The 22,618-nt window shown below is 41.5% G+C and overlaps 8 non-coding genes across 8 annotated transcripts; all 8 read left to right on the top strand.

Annotated features, from left to right (window-relative positions):
- On the top strand, positions 1–86 carry TRNAY-GUA (transfer RNA tyrosine (anticodon GUA)). The gene is given in 2 exon segments: positions 1–37; positions 51–86. It is a non-coding gene; the product is annotated as a tRNA-Tyr (tRNA).
- Positions 87–4,504: 4,418 nt separating this feature from the next.
- On the top strand, positions 4,505–4,590 carry TRNAY-GUA (transfer RNA tyrosine (anticodon GUA)). Its single transcript is given in 2 exon segments — positions 4,505–4,541; positions 4,555–4,590. It is a non-coding gene; the product is annotated as a tRNA-Tyr (tRNA).
- Positions 4,591–7,071: 2,481 nt separating this feature from the next.
- TRNAY-GUA (transfer RNA tyrosine (anticodon GUA)) lies at positions 7,072–7,157 on the top strand. The gene is given in 2 exon segments: positions 7,072–7,108; positions 7,122–7,157. It is a non-coding gene; the product is annotated as a tRNA-Tyr (tRNA).
- Positions 7,158–14,763: 7,606 nt separating this feature from the next.
- TRNAY-AUA (transfer RNA tyrosine (anticodon AUA)) lies at positions 14,764–14,849 on the top strand. The gene is given in 2 exon segments: positions 14,764–14,800; positions 14,814–14,849. It is a non-coding gene; the product is annotated as a tRNA-Tyr (tRNA).
- Positions 14,850–17,345: 2,496 nt separating this feature from the next.
- On the top strand, positions 17,346–17,431 carry TRNAY-GUA (transfer RNA tyrosine (anticodon GUA)). The gene is given in 2 exon segments: positions 17,346–17,382; positions 17,396–17,431. It is a non-coding gene; the product is annotated as a tRNA-Tyr (tRNA).
- A 560-nt stretch (positions 17,432–17,991) lies between these two features.
- TRNAY-GUA (transfer RNA tyrosine (anticodon GUA)) lies at positions 17,992–18,077 on the top strand. Its single transcript is given in 2 exon segments — positions 17,992–18,028; positions 18,042–18,077. It is a non-coding gene; the product is annotated as a tRNA-Tyr (tRNA).
- A 1,190-nt stretch (positions 18,078–19,267) lies between these two features.
- On the top strand, positions 19,268–19,353 carry TRNAY-GUA (transfer RNA tyrosine (anticodon GUA)). The gene is given in 2 exon segments: positions 19,268–19,304; positions 19,318–19,353. It is a non-coding gene; the product is annotated as a tRNA-Tyr (tRNA).
- Positions 19,354–20,535: 1,182 nt separating this feature from the next.
- Positions 20,536–20,621, top strand: TRNAY-GUA (transfer RNA tyrosine (anticodon GUA)). Its single transcript is given in 2 exon segments — positions 20,536–20,572; positions 20,586–20,621. It is a non-coding gene; the product is annotated as a tRNA-Tyr (tRNA).
- Positions 20,622–22,618: the final 1,997 nt, after the last annotated feature.

Here is a 22,618-nt window from a genome sequence, read left to right as displayed (position 1 = left end):
CCTTCGATAGCTCAGTTGGTAGAGCGGAGGACTGTAGTGGTAAAACAGGCATCCTTAGGTCGCTGGTTCAAATCCAGCTCGAAGGACTCTTGCCAAATGCACATTTTATTGAATACTTGGAAAGTAAAATACTTGGAAAGTAAAAGAACAGACAATTTATAATTATATTATATTTCATCACTGAAAATAGATGCCTTTTGCTTTGAGGCTGTGGCCACGTTATTTTTCTGTCCAACACAAATCTTCATTGGTTTCCTGTCAGGTGTTTTGGATCCCCATCTCTTGCTATGAACTGGCAAAACAGCAGAATCCCCTTGACAATCTTGATTTCTCAAGGGAAATGAGAGAACACTATACACCATCCAAGATATTAAAATATTGTCAAGGCCCAACACGGCTGAATACTCTGAGGAGAGGGCCTGTGAGGCGCCGCCTTTCAACTTTTCCCCCTTAGTATGGTGGTCATTAACATGCGGGAGACTGCGGAGGGGGTAATTTTTTTAATTGGGAACTGATGTGCTTTTACTCAATTCGGGAACCTCACAAGCCAAATTTGTAGTATTTTGCACAAATTGCAAGAGATGTTTACAAGTCGACGGTTGAAGTGGAAGCTCGTATTGAGTTTGCTAGAAAATGATTTGCCAAGCCTTCGAAAGCTCAGTTGGTAGAGCGGAGGACTGTAGTGGTAAAACAGGCATCCTTAGGTCGCTGGTTCAAATCCGGCTCGAAGGACTTTTGCCAAATGCAAATTTTATTGAATACTTGGAAAGTAAAATACTTGGAAAATAAAATAACAGACAATTTATAATTATATTATATTTCATCACTGAAAATAGATGCCTTTTGCTTTGAGGCTGTGGCCACGTTATGTTTCTGTCCAACACCAATCTTCATTGGTTTCCTGTGAGGTGTTTCGGATCCCCATCTCTTGCTATGAACTGGCAAAACTGCAGAATCCCCTTGACAATCTTGATTTCTCAAGGGAAATGAGAGAACAGTATACACCATCCAAGATATTAAAATATTGTCAAGGCCCAACACGGCTGAATACTCTGAGGAGATGGCCTGTGAGGCGCCGCCTTTCAACTTTTCCCCCTTAGTATGGTGGTCAGTAACATGCGGGAGACTGCGGAGGGGGTCATTTTTTTAATTGGGAACTGATGTGCTTTTACTCAATTCGGGAACCTCACAAGCCAAATTTGTAGTATTTTGCACGAATTGCAAGAGATGTTTGCATGTCGACGGTTGAAGTGGAAGCTCGAATTGAGCTTGCTAGAGAGCGGTTTGCCAAGTCTTCGATAGCTCAGTTGGTAGAGGGGAGGACTGTAGTGGTAAAACAGGCATCCTTAGGTCGCTGGTTCAAATCCGGCTCGAAGGACTTTTGCCAAATGCAAATTTTATTCAATACTTGGAAAGTAAAATACTTGGAAAATAACATAACAGACAATTTATAATTATATTATATTTCATCACTGAAAATAGATGCCTTTTGCTTTGAGGCTGTGGCCACATTATTTTTCTGTCCAACACCAATCTTCTTTGGTTTCCTGTGAGGTGTTTCTTTGATCCCCATCTCTTGCTATGAACTGGCAAAACAGCATAATCCCCTTGACAATCTTGATTTCTCAAGGAAAATGAGAGAACACTATACACCATCCAAGATATTAAAATATTGTCAAGGCCCAACGCGGCTGAATACTCTGAGGAGATGGCCTGTGAGGTGCCGCCTTTCAACTTTTCCCCCTTAGTATGGTGGTCAGTAACATGCGGGAGACTGCGGCGGGGGTCATTTTTTTAATTGGGAACTGATGTGCTTTTACTCAATTCGGGAACCTCACAAGCCAAATTTGAAGTATTTTGCACGAATTGCAAGAGATGTTTACAAGTCGACGGTTGAAGTGGAAGCTCGTATTGAGTTTGCTAGAGTTGATTTGCCAAGCCTTCGATAGCTCAGTTGGTAGAGCAGAGAACTGTAGTGGTAAAACAGGCATCCTTAGGTTGCTGGTTCAAATCTGGCTCGAAGGACTCTTGCCAAATGCACATTTTATTGAATACTTGGAAAGTAAAATACTTGGAAAGTAAAATAACAGACAATTTATAATTATATTATATTTCATCACTGAAAATAGATGCCTTTTGCTTTGAGGCTGTGGCCACGTTATTTTTCTGTCCGACACCAATCTTCGTTGGTTTCCTGTGACGTGTTTTGGATCCCCATCTCTTGCTATGAACTGACAAAACAGCAGAATCCCCTTGACAATCTTGATTTCTCAAGGGAAATGAGAGAACACTATAAAATATTGTCAAGGCCCAACGCGGCTGAATACTCTGAGGAGATGGCCTGTGAGGTGCCGCCTTTCAACTTTTCCCCCTTAGTATGGTGGTCAGTAACATGCGGGAGACTGCGGAGGGGGTCATTTTTTTAATTGGGAACTGATGTGCTTTTACTCAATTCGGGAACCTCACAAGCCAAATTTGTAGTATTTTGCACGAATTGCAAGAGATGTTTACAAGTCGACGGTTGAAGTGGAAGCTCGTATTGAGTTTGCTAGAGTTGATTTGTCAAGCCTTTGATAGCTCAGTTGGAAGCGGAGGACTGTAGTGGTAAAACAGGCATCCTTAGGTCGCTGGTTCAAATCCGGCTCAAAGGACTTTTGCCAAATGCACATTTTATTGAATACTTGGAAAGTAAAATACTTGGAAAGTAAAATAACAGACAATTTATAATTATATTATATTTCATCACTGAAAATAGATGCCTTTTGCTTTGAGGCTGTGGCCACGTTATTTTTCTGTCCAACACGAATCTTCATTGGTTTCCTGTCAGGTGTTTTGGATCCCCATCTCTTGCTATGAACTGGCAAAACAGCAGAATCCCCTTGACAATCTTGATTTCTCAAGGGAAATGAGAGAACACTATACACCATCCAAGATATTAAAATATTGTCAAGGCCCAACACGGCTGAATACTCTGAGGAAATGGCCTGTGAGGCGCCGCCTTTCAACTTTTCCCCCTTAGTATGGTGGTCATTAACATGCGGGAGACTGCGGAGGGGGTAATTTTTTTAATTGGGAACTGATGTGCTTTTACTCAATTCGGGAACCTCACAAGCCAAATTTGTAGTATTTTGCACAAATTGCAAGAGATGTTTACAAGTCGACGGTTGAAGTGGAAGCTCGTATTGAGTTTGCTAGAGAATGATTTGCCAAGCCTTCGAAAGCTCAGTTGGTGGAGTGGAGGACTGTAGTGGTAAAACAGGCATCCTTAGGTCGCTGGTTCAAATCCGGCTCGAAGGACTTTTGCCAAATGCAAATTTTATTGAATACTTGGAAAGTAAAATACTTGGAAAATAAAATAACAGACAATTTATAATTATATTATATTTCATCACTGAAAATAGATGCCTTTTGCTTTGAGGCTGTGGCCACGTTATGTTTCTGTCCAACACCAATCTTCATTGGTTTCCTGTGAGGTGTTTCGGATCCCCATCTCTTGCTATGAACTGGCAAAACAGCAGAATCCCCTTGACAATCTTGATTTCTCAAGGGAAATGAGAGAACAGTATACACCATCCAAGATATTAAAATATTGTCAAGGCCCAACACGGCTGAATACTCTGAGGAGATGGCCTGTGAGGCGCCGCCTTTCAACTTTTCCCCCTTAGTATGGTGGTCAGTAACATGCGGGAGACTGCGGAGGGGGTCATTTTTTTAATTGGGAACTGATGTGCTTTTACTCAATTCGGGAACCTCACAAGCCAAATTTGTAGTATTTTGCACGAATTGCAAGAGATGTTTGCATGTCGACGGTTGAAGTGGAAGCTCGAATTGAGCTTGCTAGAGAACGGTTTGCCAAGCCTTCGATAGCTCAGTTGGTAGAGGGGAGGACTGTAGTGGTAAAACAGGCATCCTTAGGTCGCTGGTTCAAATCCGGCTCGAAGGCCTTTTGCCAAATGCAAATTTTATTGAATACTTGGAAAGTAAAATACTTGGAAAATAACATAACAGACAATTCATAATTATATTATATTTCATCACTGAAAATAGATGCCTTTTGCTTTGAGGCTGTGGCCACGTTATGTTTCTGTCCAACACCAATCTTCTTTGGTTTCCTGTGAGGTGTTTCTTTGATCCCCATCTCTTGCTATGAACTGGCAAAACAGCATAATCCCCTTGACAATCTTGATTTCTCAAGGAAAATGAGAGAACACTATACACCATCCAAGATATTAAAATATTGTCAAGGCCCAACGCGGCTGAATACTCTGAGGAGATGGCCTGTGAGGTGCCGCCTTTCAACTTTTCCCCCTTAGTATGGTGGTCAGTAACATGCGGGAGACTGCGGCGGGGGTCATTTTTTTAATTGGGAACTGATGTGCTTTTACTCAATTCGGGAACCTCACAAGCCAAATTTGAAGTATTTTGCACGAATTGCAAGAGATGTTTACAAGTCGACGGTTGAAGTGGAAGCTCGTATTGAGTTTGCTAGAGTTGATTTGCCAAGCCTTCGATAGCTCAGTTGGTAGAGCGGAGGACTGTAGTGGTAAAACAGGCATCCTTAGGTCGCTGGTTCAAATCCAGCTCGAAGGACTCTTGCCAAATGCACATTTTATTGAATACTTGGAAAGTAAAATACTTGGAAAGTAAAAGAACAGACAATTTATAATTATATTATATTTCATCACTGAAAATAGATGCCTTTTGCTTTGAGGCTGTGGCCACGTTATTTTTCTGTCCAACACAAATCTTCATTGGTTTCCTGTCAGGTGTTTTGGATCCCCATCTCTTGCTATGAACTGGCAAAACAGCAGAATCCCCTTGACAATCTTGATTTCTCAAGGGAAATGAGAGAACACTATACACCATCCAAGATATTAAAATATTGTCAAGGCCCAACACGGCTGAATACTCTGAGGAGAGGGCCTGTGAGGCGCCGCCTTTCAACTTTTCCCCCTTAGTATGGTGGTCATTAACATGCGGGAGACTGCGGAGGGGGTAATTTTTTTAATTGGGAACTGATGTGCTTTTACTCAATTCGGGAACCTCACAAGCCAAATTTGTAGTATTTTGCACAAATTGCAAGAGATGTTTACAAGTCGACGGTTGAAGTGGAAGCTCGTATTGAGTTTGCTAGAAAATGATTTGCCAAGCCTTCGAAAGCTCAGTTGGTAGAGCGGAGGACTGTAGTGGTAAAACAGGCATCCTTAGGTCGCTGGTTCAAATCCGGCTCGAAGGACTTTTGCCAAATGCAAATTTTATTGAATACTTGGAAAGTAAAATACTTGGAAAATAAAATAACAGACAATTTATAATTATATTATATTTCATCACTGAAAATAGATGCCTTTTGCTTTGAGGCTGTGGCCACGTTATGTTTCTGTCCAACACCAATCTTCATTGGTTTCCTGTGAGGTGTTTCGGATCCCCATCTCTTGCTATGAACTGGCAAAACTGCAGAATCCCCTTGACAATCTTGATTTCTCAAGGGAAATGAGAGAACAGTATACACCATCCAAGATATTAAAATATTGTCAAGGCCCAACACGGCTGAATACTCTGAGGAGATGGCCTGTGAGGCGCCGCCTTTCAACTTTTCCCCCTTAGTATGGTGGTCAGTAACATGCGGGAGACTGCGGAGGGGGTCATTTTTTTAATTGGGAACTGATGTGCTTTTACTCAATTCGGGAACCTCACAAGCCAAATTTGTAGTATTTTGCACGAATTGCAAGAGATGTTTGCATGTCGACGGTTGAAGTGGAAGCTCGAATTGAGCTTGCTAGAGAGCGGTTTGCCAAGTCTTCGATAGCTCAGTTGGTAGAGGGGAGGACTGTAGTGGTAAAACAGGCATCCTTAGGTCGCTGGTTCAAATCCGGCTCGAAGGACTTTTGCCAAATGCAAATTTTATTCAATACTTGGAAAGTAAAATACTTGGAAAATAACATAACAGACAATTTATAATTATATTATATTTCATCACTGAAAATAGATGCCTTTTGCTTTGAGGCTGTGGCCACATTATTTTTCTGTCCAACACCAATCTTCTTTGGTTTCCTGTGAGGTGTTTCTTTGATCCCCATCTCTTGCTATGAACTGGCAAAACAGCATAATCCCCTTGACAATCTTGATTTCTCAAGGAAAATGAGAGAACACTATACACCATCCAAGATATTAAAATATTGTCAAGGCCCAACGCGGCTGAATACTCTGAGGAGATGGCCTGTGAGGTGCCGCCTTTCAACTTTTCCCCCTTAGTATGGTGGTCAGTAACATGCGGGAGACTGCGGCGGGGGTCATTTTTTTAATTGGGAACTGATGTGCTTTTACTCAATTCGGGAACCTCACAAGCCAAATTTGAAGTATTTTGCACGAATTGCAAGAGATGTTTACAAGTCGACGGTTGAAGTGGAAGCTCGTATTGAGTTTGCTAGAGTTGATTTGCCAAGCCTTCGATAGCTCAGTTGGTAGAGCAGAGAACTGTAGTGGTAAAACAGGCATCCTTAGGTTGCTGGTTCAAATCTGGCTCGAAGGACTCTTGCCAAATGCACATTTTATTGAATACTTGGAAAGTAAAATACTTGGAAAGTAAAATAACAGACAATTTATAATTATATTATATTTCATCACTGAAAATAGATGCCTTTTGCTTTGAGGCTGTGGCCACGTTATTTTTCTGTCCGACACCAATCTTCGTTGGTTTCCTGTGACGTGTTTTGGATCCCCATCTCTTGCTATGAACTGACAAAACAGCAGAATCCCCTTGACAATCTTGATTTCTCAAGGGAAATGAGAGAACACTATAAAATATTGTCAAGGCCCAACGCGGCTGAATACTCTGAGGAGATGGCCTGTGAGGTGCCGCCTTTCAACTTTTCCCCCTTAGTATGGTGGTCAGTAACATGCGGGAGACTGCGGAGGGGGTCATTTTTTTAATTGGGAACTGATGTGCTTTTACTCAATTCGGGAACCTCACAAGCCAAATTTGTAGTATTTTGCACGAATTGCAAGAGATGTTTACAAGTCGACGGTTGAAGTGGAAGCTCGTATTGAGTTTGCTAGAGTTGATTTGTCAAGCCTTTGATAGCTCAGTTGGTAGAGCGGAGGACTGTAGTGGTAAAACAGGCATCCTTAGGTCGCTGGTTCAAATCCGGCTCAAAGGACTTTTGCCAAATGCACATTTTATTGAATACTTGGAAAGTAAAATACTTGGAAAGTAAAATAACAGACAATTTATAATTATATTATATTTCATCACTGAAAATAGATGCCTTTTGCTTTGAGGCTGTGGCCACGTTATTTTTCTGTCCAACACGAATCTTCATTGGTTTCCTGTCAGGTGTTTTGGATCCCCATCTCTTGCTATGAACTGGCAAAACAGCAGAATCCCCTTGACAATCTTGATTTCTCAAGGGAAATGAGAGAACACTATACACCATCCAAGATATTAAAATATTGTCAAGGCCCAACACGGCTGAATACTCTGAGGAAATGGCCTGTGAGGCGCCGCCTTTCAACTTTTCCCCCTTAGTATGGTGGTCATTAACATGCGGGAGACTGCGGAGGGGGTAATTTTTTTAATTGGGAACTGATGTGCTTTTACTCAATTCGGGAACCTCACAAGCCAAATTTGTAGTATTTTGCACAAATTGCAAGAGATGTTTACAAGTCGACGGTTGAAGTGGAAGCTCGTATTGAGTTTGCTAGAGAATGATTTGCCAAGCCTTCGAAAGCTCAGTTGGTGGAGTGGAGGACTGTAGTGGTAAAACAGGCATCCTTAGGTCGCTGGTTCAAATCCGGCTCGAAGGACTTTTGCCAAATGCAAATTTTATTGAATACTTGGAAAGTAAAATACTTGGAAAATAAAATAACAGACAATTTATAATTATATTATATTTCATCACTGAAAATAGATGCCTTTTGCTTTGAGGCTGTGGCCACGTTATGTTTCTGTCCAACACCAATCTTCATTGGTTTCCTGTGAGGTGTTTCGGATCCCCATCTCTTGCTATGAACTGGCAAAACAGCAGAATCCCCTTGACAATCTTGATTTCTCAAGGGAAATGAGAGAACAGTATACACCATCCAAGATATTAAAATATTGTCAAGGCCCAACACGGCTGAATACTCTGAGGAGATGGCCTGTGAGGCGCCGCCTTTCAACTTTTCCCCCTTAGTATGGTGGTCAGTAACATGCGGGAGACTGCGGAGGGGGTCATTTTTTTAATTGGGAACTGATGTGCTTTTACTCAATTCGGGAACCTCACAAGCCAAATTTGTAGTATTTTGCACGAATTGCAAGAGATGTTTGCATGTCGACGGTTGAAGTGGAAGCTCGAATTGAGCTTGCTAGAGAACGGTTTGCCAAGCCTTCGATAGCTCAGTTGGTAGAGGGGAGGACTGTAGTGGTAAAACAGGCATCCTTAGGTCGCTGGTTCAAATCCGGCTCGAAGGCCTTTTGCCAAATGCAAATTTTATTGAATACTTGGAAAGTAAAATACTTGGAAAATAACATAACAGACAATTCATAATTATATTATATTTCATCACTGAAAATAGATGCCTTTTGCTTTGAGGCTGTGGCCACATTATTTTTCTGTCCAACACCAATCTTCTTTGGTTTCCTGTGAGGTGTTTCTTTGATCCCCATCTCTTGCTATGAACTGGCAAAACAGCATAATCCCCTTGACAATCTTGATTTCTCAAGGAAAATGAGAGAACACTATACACCATCCAAGATATTAAAATATTGTCAAGGCCCAACGCGGCTGAATACTCTGAGGAGATGGCCTGTGAGGTGCCGCCTTTCAACTTTTCCCCCTTAGTATGGTGGTCAGTAACATGCGGGAGACTGCGGCGGGGGTCATTTTTTTAATTGGGAACTGATGTGCTTTTACTCAATTCGGGAACCTCACAAGCCAAATTTGAAGTATTTTGCACGAATTGCAAGAGATGTTTACAAGTCGACGGTTGAAGTAGAAGCTCGTAATGAGTTTGCTAGAGAGTGATTTGCCAAGCCTTCGATAGCTCAGTTGGTAAAGCAGAGGACTGTAATGGTACAACAGGCATCCTTAGGTCGCTGGTTCAAATCCGGCTCGAAGGACATTTGCCAAATACAAATTGTATTGAATACTTGGAAAGTAAAATAACAGACAATTTATAATTATATTATATTTCATCACTGAAAATAGATGCCTTTTGCTTTGAGGCTGTGGCCACGTTATGTTTCTGTCCAACACGAATCTTCATTGGTTTCATGTGAGGTGTTTTGGATCCCCATCTCTTGCTATGAACTGGCAAAACAGCAGAATCCCCTTGACAATCTTGATTTCTCAAGGGAAATGAGAGAACACTATACACCATCCAAGATATTAAAATATTGTCAAGGCCCAACACGGCTGAATACTCTGAGGAGATGGCCTGTGAGGCGCCGCCTTTCAACTTTTCCCCCTTAGTATGGTGGTCAGTAACATGCGGGAGACTGCGGAGGGGGTCATTTTATTAATTGTGGACTGATGTGCTTTTACTCAATTCGGGAACCTCACAAGCCAAATTTGTAGTATTTTGCACGAATTGCAAGAGATGTTTGAATGTCGACGGTTGAAGTGGAAGCTCGTATTGAGCTTGGTAGAGACTGATTTGCCAAGCCTTCGATAGCTCAGTTGGTAGAGCAGAGGACTGTAGTGGTAAAACAGGCATCCTTAGGTCGCTGGTTCAAATCCGGATTGAAGGACTTTTGCCAATTGCAAATTTTATTGAATACTTGGAAAGTAAAATGCTTGGAAAATAAAATAACAGACAATTTATAATTATATTATATTTCATCACTGAAAATAGATGCCTTTTGCTTTGAGGCTGTGGCCACGTTATGTTTCTGTCTGACACCAATCTTCGTTGGTTTCCTGTGAGGTGTTTTGGATCCCCATCTCTTGCTATGAACTGACAAAACAGCAGAATCCCCTTGACAATCTTGTTTTCTCACGGGAAATGGGAGAACACTATACACCATCCAAGATACTAAAATATTGTCAAGGCCCAACACGGCTGAATACTCTGAGGAGATGGCCTGTGAGGCACGCCTTTCAACTTTTCCCCCTTAGTATGGTGGTGATTAACATGCGGGAGACTGCGGAGGGGGTCATTTTTTTAATTGTGAACTGATGTGCTTTTACTCAATTCGGGAACCTCACAAGCCAAATTTGTAGTATTTTGCACAAATTGCAAGAGATGTTTGAACGTCGACGGTTGAAGTGGAAGCTCGTATTGAGTTTGCTAGAGAATGATTTGCCAAGCCTTCGATAGCTCGTCGCTGGTTCAAATCCGGCTCAAAGGACTTTTGCCAAATGCACATTTTATTGAATACTTGGAAAGTAAAATACTTGGAAAGTAAAATAACAGACAATTTATAATTATATTATATTTCATCACTGAAAATAGATGCCTTTTGCTTTGAGGCTGTGGCAACGTTATTTTTCTGTCCGACACCAATCTTCGTTGGTTTCCTCTGAGGTATTTTGGATCCCCATCTCTTGCTATGAACTGACAAAACAGCAGAATCCCCTTGACAATCTTGATTTCTCAAGGGAAATGGGAGAACACTATACACCATCCAAGATATTAAAATATTGTCAAGGCCGAACACTGATGAATACTCTGAGGAGATGGCCTGTGAGGCGCCGCCTTTCAACTTTTCCTCCTTAGTATGGTGGTCAGTAACATGCGGGAGACTGCGGAGGGGGTCATTTTTTTAATTGTGAACTGATGTGCTTTTACTCAATTCGGGAACCTCACAAGCCAAATTTGTAGTATTTTGCACAAATTGCAAGAGATGTTTGAACGTCGACGGTTGAAGTGGAAGCTCGTATTGAGCTTGCTAGAGACTGATTTGCCAAGCCTTCGATAGCTCAGTTGGTAGAGTGGAGGACTGTAGTGGTAAAACAGGCATCCTTAGGTCGCTGGTTCAAATCTGGCTCGAAGGACTTTTGCCAAATGCACATTTTATTGAATACTTGGAAAGTAAAATACTTGGAAAATAACATAACAGACAATTTATAATTATATTATATTTCATCACTGAAAATAGATGCCTTTTGCTTTGAGGCTGTGACCACATTATTTTTCTGTCCAACACCAATCTTCTTTGGTTTCCTGTGAGGTGTTTCTTTGATCCCCATCTCTTGCTATGAACTGGCAAAACAGCATAATCCCCTTGACAATCTTGATTTCTCAAGGAAAATGATAGAACACTATACACCATCCAAGATATTAAAATATTGTCAAGGCCCAACGCGGCTGAATACTCTGAGGAGATGGCCTGTGAGGTGGCGCCTTTCAACTTTTCCCCCTTATTATGGTGGTCAGTAACATGCGGGAGACTGCGGCGGGGGTCATTTTTTTAATTGGGAACTGATGTGCTTTTACTCAATTCGGGAACCTCACAAGCCAAATTTGTAGTATTTTGCACGAATTGCAAGAAATGTTTACAAGTCGACGGTTGAAGTGGAAGCTCGTATGGAGTTTGCTAGAGAGTGATTTGCCAAGCCTTCGATAGCTCAGTTGGTAGAGATGAGGGCTGTAGTGGTACAACAGGCATCCTTAGGTCGCTGGTTCAAATCCGGCACGAAGGACTTTTGCCAAATGCAAATTTTATTGAATACTTGGAAAGTAAAATACTTGGAAAGTAAAATAACAGACAATTTATAATTATATTATATTTCATCACTGAAAATAGATGCCTTTTGCTTTGAGGCTGTGGCCACGTTATGTTTCTGTCCAACACAAATCTTCATTGGTTTCATGTGAGGTGTTTTGGATCCCCATCTCTTGCTATGAACTGGCAAAACAGCAGAATCCCCTTGACAATCTTGATTTCTCAAGGGAAATGAGAGAACACTATACACCATCCAAGATATTAAAATATTGTCAAGGCCCAACACGGCTGAATACTCTGAGGAGATGGCCTGTGAGGCGCCGCCTTTCAACTTTTCCCCCTTAGTATGGTGGTCAGTAACATGCGGGAGACTGCGGAGGGGGTCATTTTTTTAATTGTGAACTGATGTGCTTTTACTCAATTCGGGAACCTCAAAAGCCAAATTTGTAGTATTTTGCACGAATTGCAAGAGATGTTTGAATGTTGACGGTTGAAGTGGAAGCTCGTATTGAGCTTGCTAGAGACGGATTTGCCAAGCCTTCGATAGCTCAGTTGGTAGAGCAGAGGACTGTAGTGGTAAAACAGGCATCCTTAGGTCGCTGGTTCAAATCCAGATTGAAGGACTTTTGCCAATTGCAAATTTTATTGAATACTTGGAAAGTAAAATGCTTGGAAAATAAAATAACAGACAATTTATAATTATATTATATTTCATCACTGAAAATAGATGCCTTTTGCTTTGAGGCTGTGGCCACGTTATGTTTCTGTCCGACACCAATCTTCGTTGGTTTCCTGTGAGGTGTTTTGGATCCCCATCTCTTACTATGAACTGACAAAACAGCAGAATCCCCTTGACAATCTTGTTTTCTCAAGGGAAATGGGAGAACACTATACACCATCCAAGATATTAAAATATTGTCAAGGCCCAACACGGCTGAATACTCTGAGGAGATGGCCTGTGAGGCGCGCCTTTCAACTTTTCCCCCTTAGTATGGTGGTCAGTAACATGCGGGAGACTGCGGAGGGGGTCATTTTTTTAATTGGGAACTGATGTGCTTTTACTCAATTCGGGAACCTCACAAGCCAAATTTGTAGTATTTTGCACGAATTGCAAGAGATGTTTGAATGTCGACGGTTGAAGTGGAAGCTCGTATTGAGCTTGGTAGAGACTGATTTGCCAAGCCTTCGATAGCTCAGTTGGTAGAGCAGAGGACTGTAGTGGTAAAACAGGCATCCTTAGGTCGCTGGTTCAAATCCGGATTGAAGGACTTTTGCCAATTGCAAATTTTATTGAATACTTGGAAAGTAAAATGCTTGGAAAATAAAATAACAGACAATTTATAATTATATTATATTTCATCACTGAAAATAGATGCCTTTTGCTTTGAGGCTGTGGCCACGTTATGTTTCTGTCCAACACCAATCTTCATTGGTTTCCTGTGAGGTGTTTCGGATCCCCATCTCTTGCTATGAACTGGCAAAACTGCAGAATCCCCTTGACAATCTTGATTTCTCAAGGGAAATGAGAGAACAGTATACACCATCCAAGATATTAAAATATTGTCAAGGCCCAACACGGCTGAATACTCTGAGGAGATGGCCTGTGAGGCGTCGCCTTTCAACTTTTCCCCCTTAGTATGGTGGTCATTAACATGCGGGAGACTGCGGAGGGGGTAATTTTTTTAATTGGGAACTGATGTGCTTTTACTCAATTCGGGAACCTCACAAGCCAAATTTGTAGTATTTTGCACAAATTGCAAGAGATGTTTACAAGTCGACGGTTGAAGTGGAAGCTCGTATTAAGTTTGCTAGAGAATGATTTGCCAAGCCTTCGAAAGCTCAGTTGGTGGAGTGGAGGACTGTAGTGGTAAAACAGGCATCCTTAGGTCGCTGGTTCAAATCCGGCTTGAAGGACTTTTGCCAAATGCAAATTTTATTGAATACTTGGAAAGTAAAATACTTGGAAAATAAAATAACAGACAATTTATAATTATATTATATTTCATCACTGAAAATAGATGCCTTTTGCTTTGAGGCTGTGGCCACGTTATGTTTCTGTCCAACACCAATCTTCATTGGTTTCCTGTGAGGTGTTTCGGATCCCCATCTCTTGCTATGAACTGGCAAAACAGCAGAATCCCCTTGACAATCTTGATTTCTCAAGGGAAATGAGAGAACAGTATACACCATCCAAGATATTAAAATATTGTCAAGGCCCAACACGGCTGAATACTCTGAGGAGATGGCCTGTGAGGCGCCGCCTTTCAACTTTTCCCCCTTAGTATGGTGGTCAGTAACATGCGGGAGACTGCGGAGGGGGTCATTTTTTTAATTGGGAACTGATGTGCTTTTACTCAATTCGGGAACCTCACAAGCCAAATTTGTAGTATTTTGCACGAATTGCAAGAGATGTTTGCATGTCGACGGTTGAAGTGGAAGCTCGAATTGAGCTTGCTAGAGAATGGTTTGCCAAGCCTTCGATAGCTCAGTTGGTAGAGGGGAGGACTGTAGTGGTAAAACAGGCATCCTTAGGTCGCTGGTTCAAATCCGGCTCGAAGGCCTTTTGCCAAATGCACATTTTATTGAATACTTGGAAAGTAAAATGCTTGGAAAATAAAATAACAGACAATTTATAATTATATTATATTTCATCACTGAAAATAGATGCCTTTTGCTTTGAGGCTGTGGCCACGTTATGTTTCTGTCTGACACCAATCTTTGTTGGTTTCCTGTGAGGTGTTTTGGATCCCCATCTCTTGCTATGAACTGACAAAACAGCAGAATCCCCTTGACAATCTTGTTTTCTCACGGGAAATGGGAGAACACTATACACCATCCAAGATACTAAAATATTGTCAAGGCCCAACACGGCTGAATACTCTGAGGAGATGGCCTGTGAGGCACGCCTTTCAACTTTTCCCCCTTAGTATGGTGGTGATTAACATGCGGGAGACTGCGGAGGGGGTCATTTTTTTAATTGGGAACTGATGTGCTTTTACTCAATTCGGGAACCTCACAAGCCAAATTTGTAGTATTTTGCACGAATTGCAAGAGATGTTTACAAGTCGACGGTTGAAGTGGAAGCTCGTATTGAGCTTGCTAGTGACGGATTTGCCAAGCCTTCGATAGCTCAGTTGGTAGAGCAGAGGACTATAGTGGTAAAACAGGCATCCTTAGGTCGCTGGTTCAAATCCAGATTGAAGGACTTTTGCCAATTGCAAATTTTATTGAATACTTGGAAAGTAAAATGCTTGGAAAATAAAATAACAGACAATTTATAATTATATTATATTTCATCACTGAAAATAGATGCCTTTTGCTTTGAGGCTGTGGCCACGTTATGTTTCTGTCCGACACCAATCTTCGTTGGTTTCCTGTGAGGTGTTTTGGATCCCCATCTCTTACTATGAACTGACAAAACAGCAGAATCCCCTTGACAATCTTGTTTTCTCAAGGGAAATGGGAGAACACTATACACCATCCAAGATATTAAAATATTGTCAAGGCCCAACACGGCTGAATACTCTGAGGAGATGGCCTGTGAGGCGCGCCTTTCAACTTTTCCCCCTTAGTATGGTGGTCAGTAACATGCGGGAGACTGCGGAGGGGGTCATTTTTTTAATTGGGAACTGATGTGCTTTTACTCAATTCGGGAACCTCACAAGCCAAATTTGTAGTATTTTGCACGAATTGCAAGAGATGTTTGAATGTCGACGGTTGAAGTGGAAGCTCGTATTGAGCTTGGTAGAGACTGATTTGCCAAGCCTTCGATAGCTCAGTTGGTAGAGCAGAGGACTGTAGTGGTAAAACAGGCATCCTTAGGTCGCTGGTTCAAATCCGGATTGAAGGACTTTTGCCAATTGCAAATTTTATTGAATACTTGGAAAGTAAAATGCTTGGAAAATAAAATAACAGACAATTTATAATTATATTATATTTCATCACTGAAAATAGATGCCTTTTGCTTTGAGGCTGTGGCCACGTTATGTTTCTGTCCAACACCAATCTTCATTGGTTTCCTGTGAGGTGTTTCGGATCCCCATCTCTTGCTATGAACTGGCAAAACTGCAGAATCCCCTTGACAATCTTGATTTCTCAAGGGAAAAGAGAGAACAGTATACACCATCCAAGATATTAAAATATTGTCAAGGCCCAACACGGCTGAATACTCTGAGGAGATGGCCTGTGAGGCGTCGCCTTTCAACTTTTCCCCCTTAGTATGGTGGTCATTAACATGCGGGAGACTGCGGAGGGGGTAATTTTTTTAATTGGGAACTGATGTGCTTTTACTCAATTCGGGAACCTCACAAGCCAAATTTGTAGTATTTTGCACGAATTGCAAGAGATGTTTACAAGTCGACGTTGAAGTGGAAGCTCGTATTGAGTTTGCTAGAGAATGATTTGCCAAGCCTTCGATAGCTCAGTTGGTAGAGCGGAGGACTGTAGTGGTAAAACAGGCATCCTTAGGTCGCTGGTTCAAATCTGGCTCGAAGGACTTTTGCCAAATGCACATTTTATTGAATACTTGGAAAGTAAAATACTTGGAAAATAAAATAACAGACAATTTATAATTATATTATATTTCATCACTGAAAATAGATGCCTTTTGCTTTGAGGCTGTGGCCACGTTATGTTTCTGTCCAACACCAATCTTCATTGGTTTCCTGTGAGGTGTTTCGGATCCCCATCTCTTGCTATGAACTGGCAAAACAGCAGAATCCCCTTGACAATCTTGATTTCTCAAGGGAAATGAGAGAACAGTATACACCATCCAAGATATTAAAATATTGTCAAGGCCCAACACGGCTGAATACTCTGAGGAGATGGCCTGTGAGGCGCCGCCTTTCAACTTTTCCCCCTTAGTATGGTGGTCAGTAACATGCGGGAGACTGCGGAGGGGGTCATTTTTTTAATTGGGAACTGATGTGCTTTTACTCAATTCGGGAACCTCACAAGCCAAATTTGTAGTATTTTGCACGAATTGCAAGAGATGTTTGCATGTCGACGGTTGAAGTGGAAGCTCGAATTGAGCTTGCTAGAGAACGGTTTGCCAAGCCTTCGATAGCTCAGTTGGTAGAGGGGAGGACTGTAGTGGTAAAACAGGCATCCTTAGGTCGCTGGTTCAAATCCGGCTCGAAGGACTTTTGCCAAATGCAAATTTTATTCAATACTTGGAAAGTAAAATACTTGGAAAATAACATAACAGACAATTTATAATTATATTATATTTCATCACTGAAAATAGATGCCTTTTGCTTTGAGGCTGTGGCCACATTATTTTTCTGTCCAACACCAATCTTCTTTGGTTTCCTGTGAGGTGTTTCTTTGATCCCCATCTCTTGCTATGAACTGGCAAAACAGCATAATCCCCTTGACAATCTTGATTTCTCAAGGAAAATGAGAGAACACTATACACCATCCAAGATATTAAAATATTGTCAAGGCCCAACGCGGCTGAATACTCTGAGGAGATGGCCTGTGAGGTGCCGCCTTTCAACTTTTCCCCCTTAGTATGGTGGTCAGTAACATGCGGGAGACTGCGGCGGGGGTCATTTTTTTAATTGGGAACTGATGTGCTTTTACTCAATTCGGGAACCTCACAAGCCAAATTTGAAGTATTTTGCACGAATTGCAAGAGATGTTTACAAGTCGACGGTTGAAGTGGAAGCTCGTATTGAGTTTGCTAGAGTTGATTGCCATGCCTTCGATAGCTCAGTTGGTAGAGCGGAGGACTGTAGTGGTAAAACAGGCATCCTTTGGTCGCTGGTTCAAATCCAGCTCGAAGGACTCTTGCCAAATGCACATTTTATTGAATACTTGGAAAGTAAAATACTTGGAAAGTAAAAGAACAGACAATTTATAATTATATTATATTTCATCACTGAAAATAGATGCCTTTTGCTTTGAGGCTGTGACCACGTTATTTTTCTGTCCAACACGAATCTTCATTGGTTTCCTGTCAGGTGTTTTGGATCCCCATCTCTTGCTATGAACTGGCAAAACAGCAGAATCCCCTTGACAATCTTGATTTCTCAAGGGAAATGAGAGAACACTATACACCATCCAAGATATTAAAATATTGTCAAGGCCCAACACGGCTGAATACTCTGAGGAGATGGCCTGTGAGGCGCCGCCTTTCAACTTTTCCCCCTTAGTATGGTGGTCATTAACATGCGGGAGACTGCGGAGGGGGTAATTTTTTTAATTGGGAACTGATGTGCTTTTACTCAATTCGGGAACCTCACAAGCCAAATTTGTAGTATTTTGCACGAATTGCAAGAGATGTTTACAAGTCGACGGTTGAAGTGGAAGCTCGTATTGAGTTTGCTAGAGAATGATTTGCCAAGCCTTCGATAGCTCAGTTGGTAGAGCGGAGGACTGTAGTGGTAAAACAGGCATCCTTAGGTCGCTGGTTCAAATCCGGCTCGAAGGACTTTTGCCAAATGCAAATTTTATTGAATACTTGGAAAGTAAAATACTTGGAAAGTAAAATAACAGACAATTTATAATTATATTATATTTCATCACTGAAAATAGATGCCTTTTGCTTTGAGGCTGTGGCCACGTTATTTTTCTGTCCGACACCAATCTTCGTTGGTTTCCTGTGACGTGTTTTGGATCCCCATCTCTTGCTATGAACTGACAAAACAGCAGAATCCCCTTGACAATCTTGATTTCTCAAGGGAAATGAGAGAACACTATAAAATATTGTCAAGGCCCAACGCGGCTGAATACTCTGAGGAGATGGCCTGTGAGGTGCCGCCTTTCAACTTTTCCCCCTTAGTATGGTGGTCAGTAACATGCGGGAGACTGCGGAGGGGGTCATTTTTTTAATTGGGAACTGATGTGCTTTTACTCAATTCGGGAACCTCACAAGCCAAATTTGTAGTATTTTGCACAAATTGCAAGAGATGTTTGCATGTCGACGGTTGAAGTGGAAGCTCGAATTGAGTTTGCTAGAGAACGGTTTGCCAAGCCTTCGATAGCTCAGTTGGTAGAGGGGAGGACTGTAGTGGTAAAACAGGCATCCTTAGGTCGCTGGTTCAAATCCGGCTCGAAGGACTTTTGCCAAATGCAAATTTTACTCAATACTTGGAAAGTAAAATACTTGGAAAATAACATAACAGACAATTTATAATTATATTATATTTCATCACTGAAAATAGATGCCTTTTGCTTTGAGGCTGTGGCCACATTATTTTTCTGTCCAACACCAATCTTCTTTGGTTTCCTGTGAGGTGTTTCTTTGATCCCCATCTCTTGCTATGAACTGGCAAAACAGCATAATCCCCTTGACAATCTTGATTTCTCAAGGAAAATGAGAGAACACTATACACCATCCAAGATATTAAAATATTGTCAAGGCCCAACGCGGCTGAATACTCTGAGGAGATGGCCTGTGAGGTGCCGCCTTTCAACTTTTCCCCCTTAGTATGGTGGTCAGTAACATGCGGGAGACTGCGGCGGGGGTCACTTTTTTAATTGGGAACTGATGTGCTTTTACTCAATTCGGGAACCTCACAAGCCAAATTTGAAGTATTTTGCACGAATTGCAAGAGATGTTTACAAGTCGACGGTTGAAGTGGAAGCTCGTATTGAGTTTGCTAGAGTTGATTTGCCAAGCCTTCGATAGCTCAGTTGGTAGAGCGGAGGACTGTAGTGGTAAAACAGGCATCCTTAGGTCGCTGGTTCAAATCCAGCTCGAAGGACTCTTGCCAAATGCACATTTTATTGAATACTTGGAAAGTAAAATACTTGGAAAGTAAAATAACAGACAATTTATAATTATATTATATTTCATCACTGAAAATAGATGCCTTTTGCTTTGAGGCTGTGGCCACGTTATTTTTCTGTCCAACACAAATCTTCATTGGTTTCCTGTCAGGTGTTTTGGATCCCCATCTCTTGCTATGAACTGGCAAAACAGCAGAATCCCCTTGACAATCTTGATTTCTCAAGGGAAATGAGAGAACACTATACACCATCCAAGATATTAAAATATTGTCAAGGCCCAACACGGCTGAATACTCTGAGGAGATGGCCTGTGAGGCGCCGCCTTTCAACTTTTCCCCCTTAGTATGGTGGTCATTAACATGCGGGAGACTGCGGAGGGGGTCATTTTTTTAATTGGGAACTGATGTGTTTTTACTCAATTCGGGAACCTCACAAGCCAAATTTGTAGTATTTTGCACGAATTGCAAGAGATGTTTACAAGTCGACGGTTGAAGTGGAAGCTCGTATTGAGTTTGCTAGAGAATTATTTGAAAAGCCTTCGATAGCTCAGTTGGTAGAGACTGTAGTGGTAAAACAGGCATCCTTAGGTCGCTGGTTCAAATCCGGCTCGAAGGACTTTTGCCAAATGCAAATTTTATTGAATACTTGGAAAGTAAAATACTTGGAAAGTAAAATAACAGACAATTTATAATTATATTATATTTCATCACTGAAAATAGATGCCTTTTGCTTTGAGGCTGTGGCCACGTTATTTTTCTGTCCGACACCAATCTTCGTTGGTTTCCTGTGACGTGTTTTGGATCCCCATCTCTTGCTATGAACTGACAAAACAGCAGAATCCCCTTGACAATCTTGATTTCTCAAGGGAAATGAGAGAACACTATAAAATATTGTCAAGGCCCAACGCGGCTGAATACTCTGAGGAGATGGCCTGTGAGGTGCCGCCTTTCAACTTTTCCCCCTTAGTATGGTGGTCAGTAACATGCGGGAGACTGCGGAGGGGGTCATTTTTTTAATTGGGAACTGATGTGCTTTTACTCAATTCGGGAACCTCACAAGCCAAATTTGTAGTATTTTGCACGAATTGCAAGAGATGTTTACAAGTCGACGGTTGAAGTGGAAGCTCGTATTGAGTTTGCTAGAGTTGATTTGCCAAGCCTTTGATAGCTCAGTTGGTAGAGCGGAGGACTGTAGTGGTAAAACAGGCATCCTTAGGTCGCTGGTTCAAATCCGGCTCAAAGGACTTTTGCCAAATGCACATTTTATTGAATACTTGGAAAGTAAAATACTTGGAAAGTAAAATAACAGACAATTTATAATTATATTATATTTCATCACTGAAAATAGATGCCTTTTGCTTTGAGGCTGTGGCCACGTTATTTTTCTGTCCAACACGAATCTTCATTGGTTTCCTGTCAGGTGTTTTGGATCCCCATCTCTTGCTATGAACTGGCAAAACAGCAGAATCCCCTTGACAATCTTGATTTCTCAAGGGAAATGAGAGAACACTATACACCATCCAAGATATTAAAATATTGTCAAGGCCCAACACGGCTGAATACTCTGAGGAAATGGCCTGTGAGGCGCCGCCTTTCAACTTTTCCCCCTTAGTATGGTGGTCATTAACATGCGGGAGACTGCGGAGGGGGTAATTTTTTTAATTGGGAACTGATGTGCTTTTACTCAATTCGGGAACCTCACAAGCCAAATTTGTAGTATTTTGCACAAATTGCAAGAGATGTTTACAAGTCGACGGTTGAAGTGGAAGCTCGTATTGAGTTTGCTAGAGAATGATTTGCCAAGCCTTCGAAAGCTCAGTTGGTGGAGTGGAGGACTGTAGTGGTAAAACAGGCATCCTTAGGTCGCTGGTTCAAATCTGGCTCGAAGGACTTTTGCCAAATGCAAATTTTATTGAATACTTGGAAAGTAAAATACTTGGAAAATAAAATAACAGACAATTTATAATTATATTATATTTCATCACTGAAAATAGATGCCTTTTGCTTTGAGGCTGTGGCCACGTTATGTTTCTGTCCAACACCAATCTTCATTGGTTTCCTGTGAGGTGTTTCGGATCCCCATCTCTTGCTATGAACTGGCAAAACAGCAGAATCCCCTTGACAATCTTGATTTCTCAAGGGAAATGAGAGAACACTATACACCATCCAAGATATTAAAATATTGTCAAGGCCCAACACGGCTGAATACTCTGAGGAGATGGCCTGTGAGGCGCCGCCTTTCAACTTTTCCCCCTTAGTATGGTGGTCAGTAACATGCGGGAGACTGCGGAGGGGGTCATTTTTTTAATTGTGAACTGATGTGCTTTTACTCAATTCGGGAACCTCACAAGCCAAATTTGTAGTATTTTGCACGAATTGCAAGAGATGTTTGAATGTCGACGGTTGAAGTGGAAGCTCGTATTGAGCTTGGTAGAGACTGATTTGCCAAGCCTTCGATAGCTCAGTTGGTAGAGCAGAGGACTGTAGTGGTAAAACAGGCATCCTTAGGTCGCTGGTTCAAATCCGGATTGAAGGACTTTTGCCAATTGCAAATTTTATTGAATACTTGGAAAGTAAAATGCTTGGAAAATAAAATAACAGACAATTTATAATTATATTATATTTCATCACTGAAAATAGATGCCTTTTGCTTTGAGGCTGTGGCCACGTTATGTTTCTGTCTGACACCAATCTTCGTTGGTTTCCTGTGAGGTGTTTTGGATCCCCATCTCTTGCTATGAACTGACAAAACAGCAGAATCCCCTTGACAATCTTGTTTTCTCACGGGAAATGGGAGAACACTATACACCATCCAAGATACTAAAATATTGTCAAGGCCCAACACGGCTGAATACTCTGAGGAGATGGCCTGTGAGGCACGCCTTTCAACTTTTCCCCCTTAGTATGGTGGTGATTAACATGCGGGAGACTGCGGAGGGGGTCATTTTTTTAATTGGGAACTGATGTGCTTTTACTCAATTCGGGAACCTCACAAGCCAAATTTGTAGTATTTTGCACGAATTGCAAGAGATGTTTACAAGTCGACGGTTGAAGTGGAAGCTCGTATTGAGTTTGCTAGAGAATGATTTGCCAAGCCTTCGATAGCTCGTCGCTGGTTCAAATCCGGCTCAAAGGACTTTTGCCAAATGCACATTTTATTGAATACTTGGAAAGTAAAATACTTGGAAAGTAAAATAACAGACAATTTATAATTATATTATATTTCATCACTGAAAATAGA

Source organism: Ambystoma mexicanum, chromosome 1p, assembly GCF_040938575.1.
Source record: "Ambystoma mexicanum isolate Mex_15411 chromosome 1p, UKY_AmexF1_1, whole genome shotgun sequence".
In the NCBI taxonomy this organism is placed as follows: Eukaryota; Metazoa; Chordata; class Amphibia; order Caudata; family Ambystomatidae; genus Ambystoma; species Ambystoma mexicanum.
The sequence above is the reverse complement of the archived record's forward strand: the minus strand, read 5'-3'. Positions and strand labels throughout refer to the sequence as shown.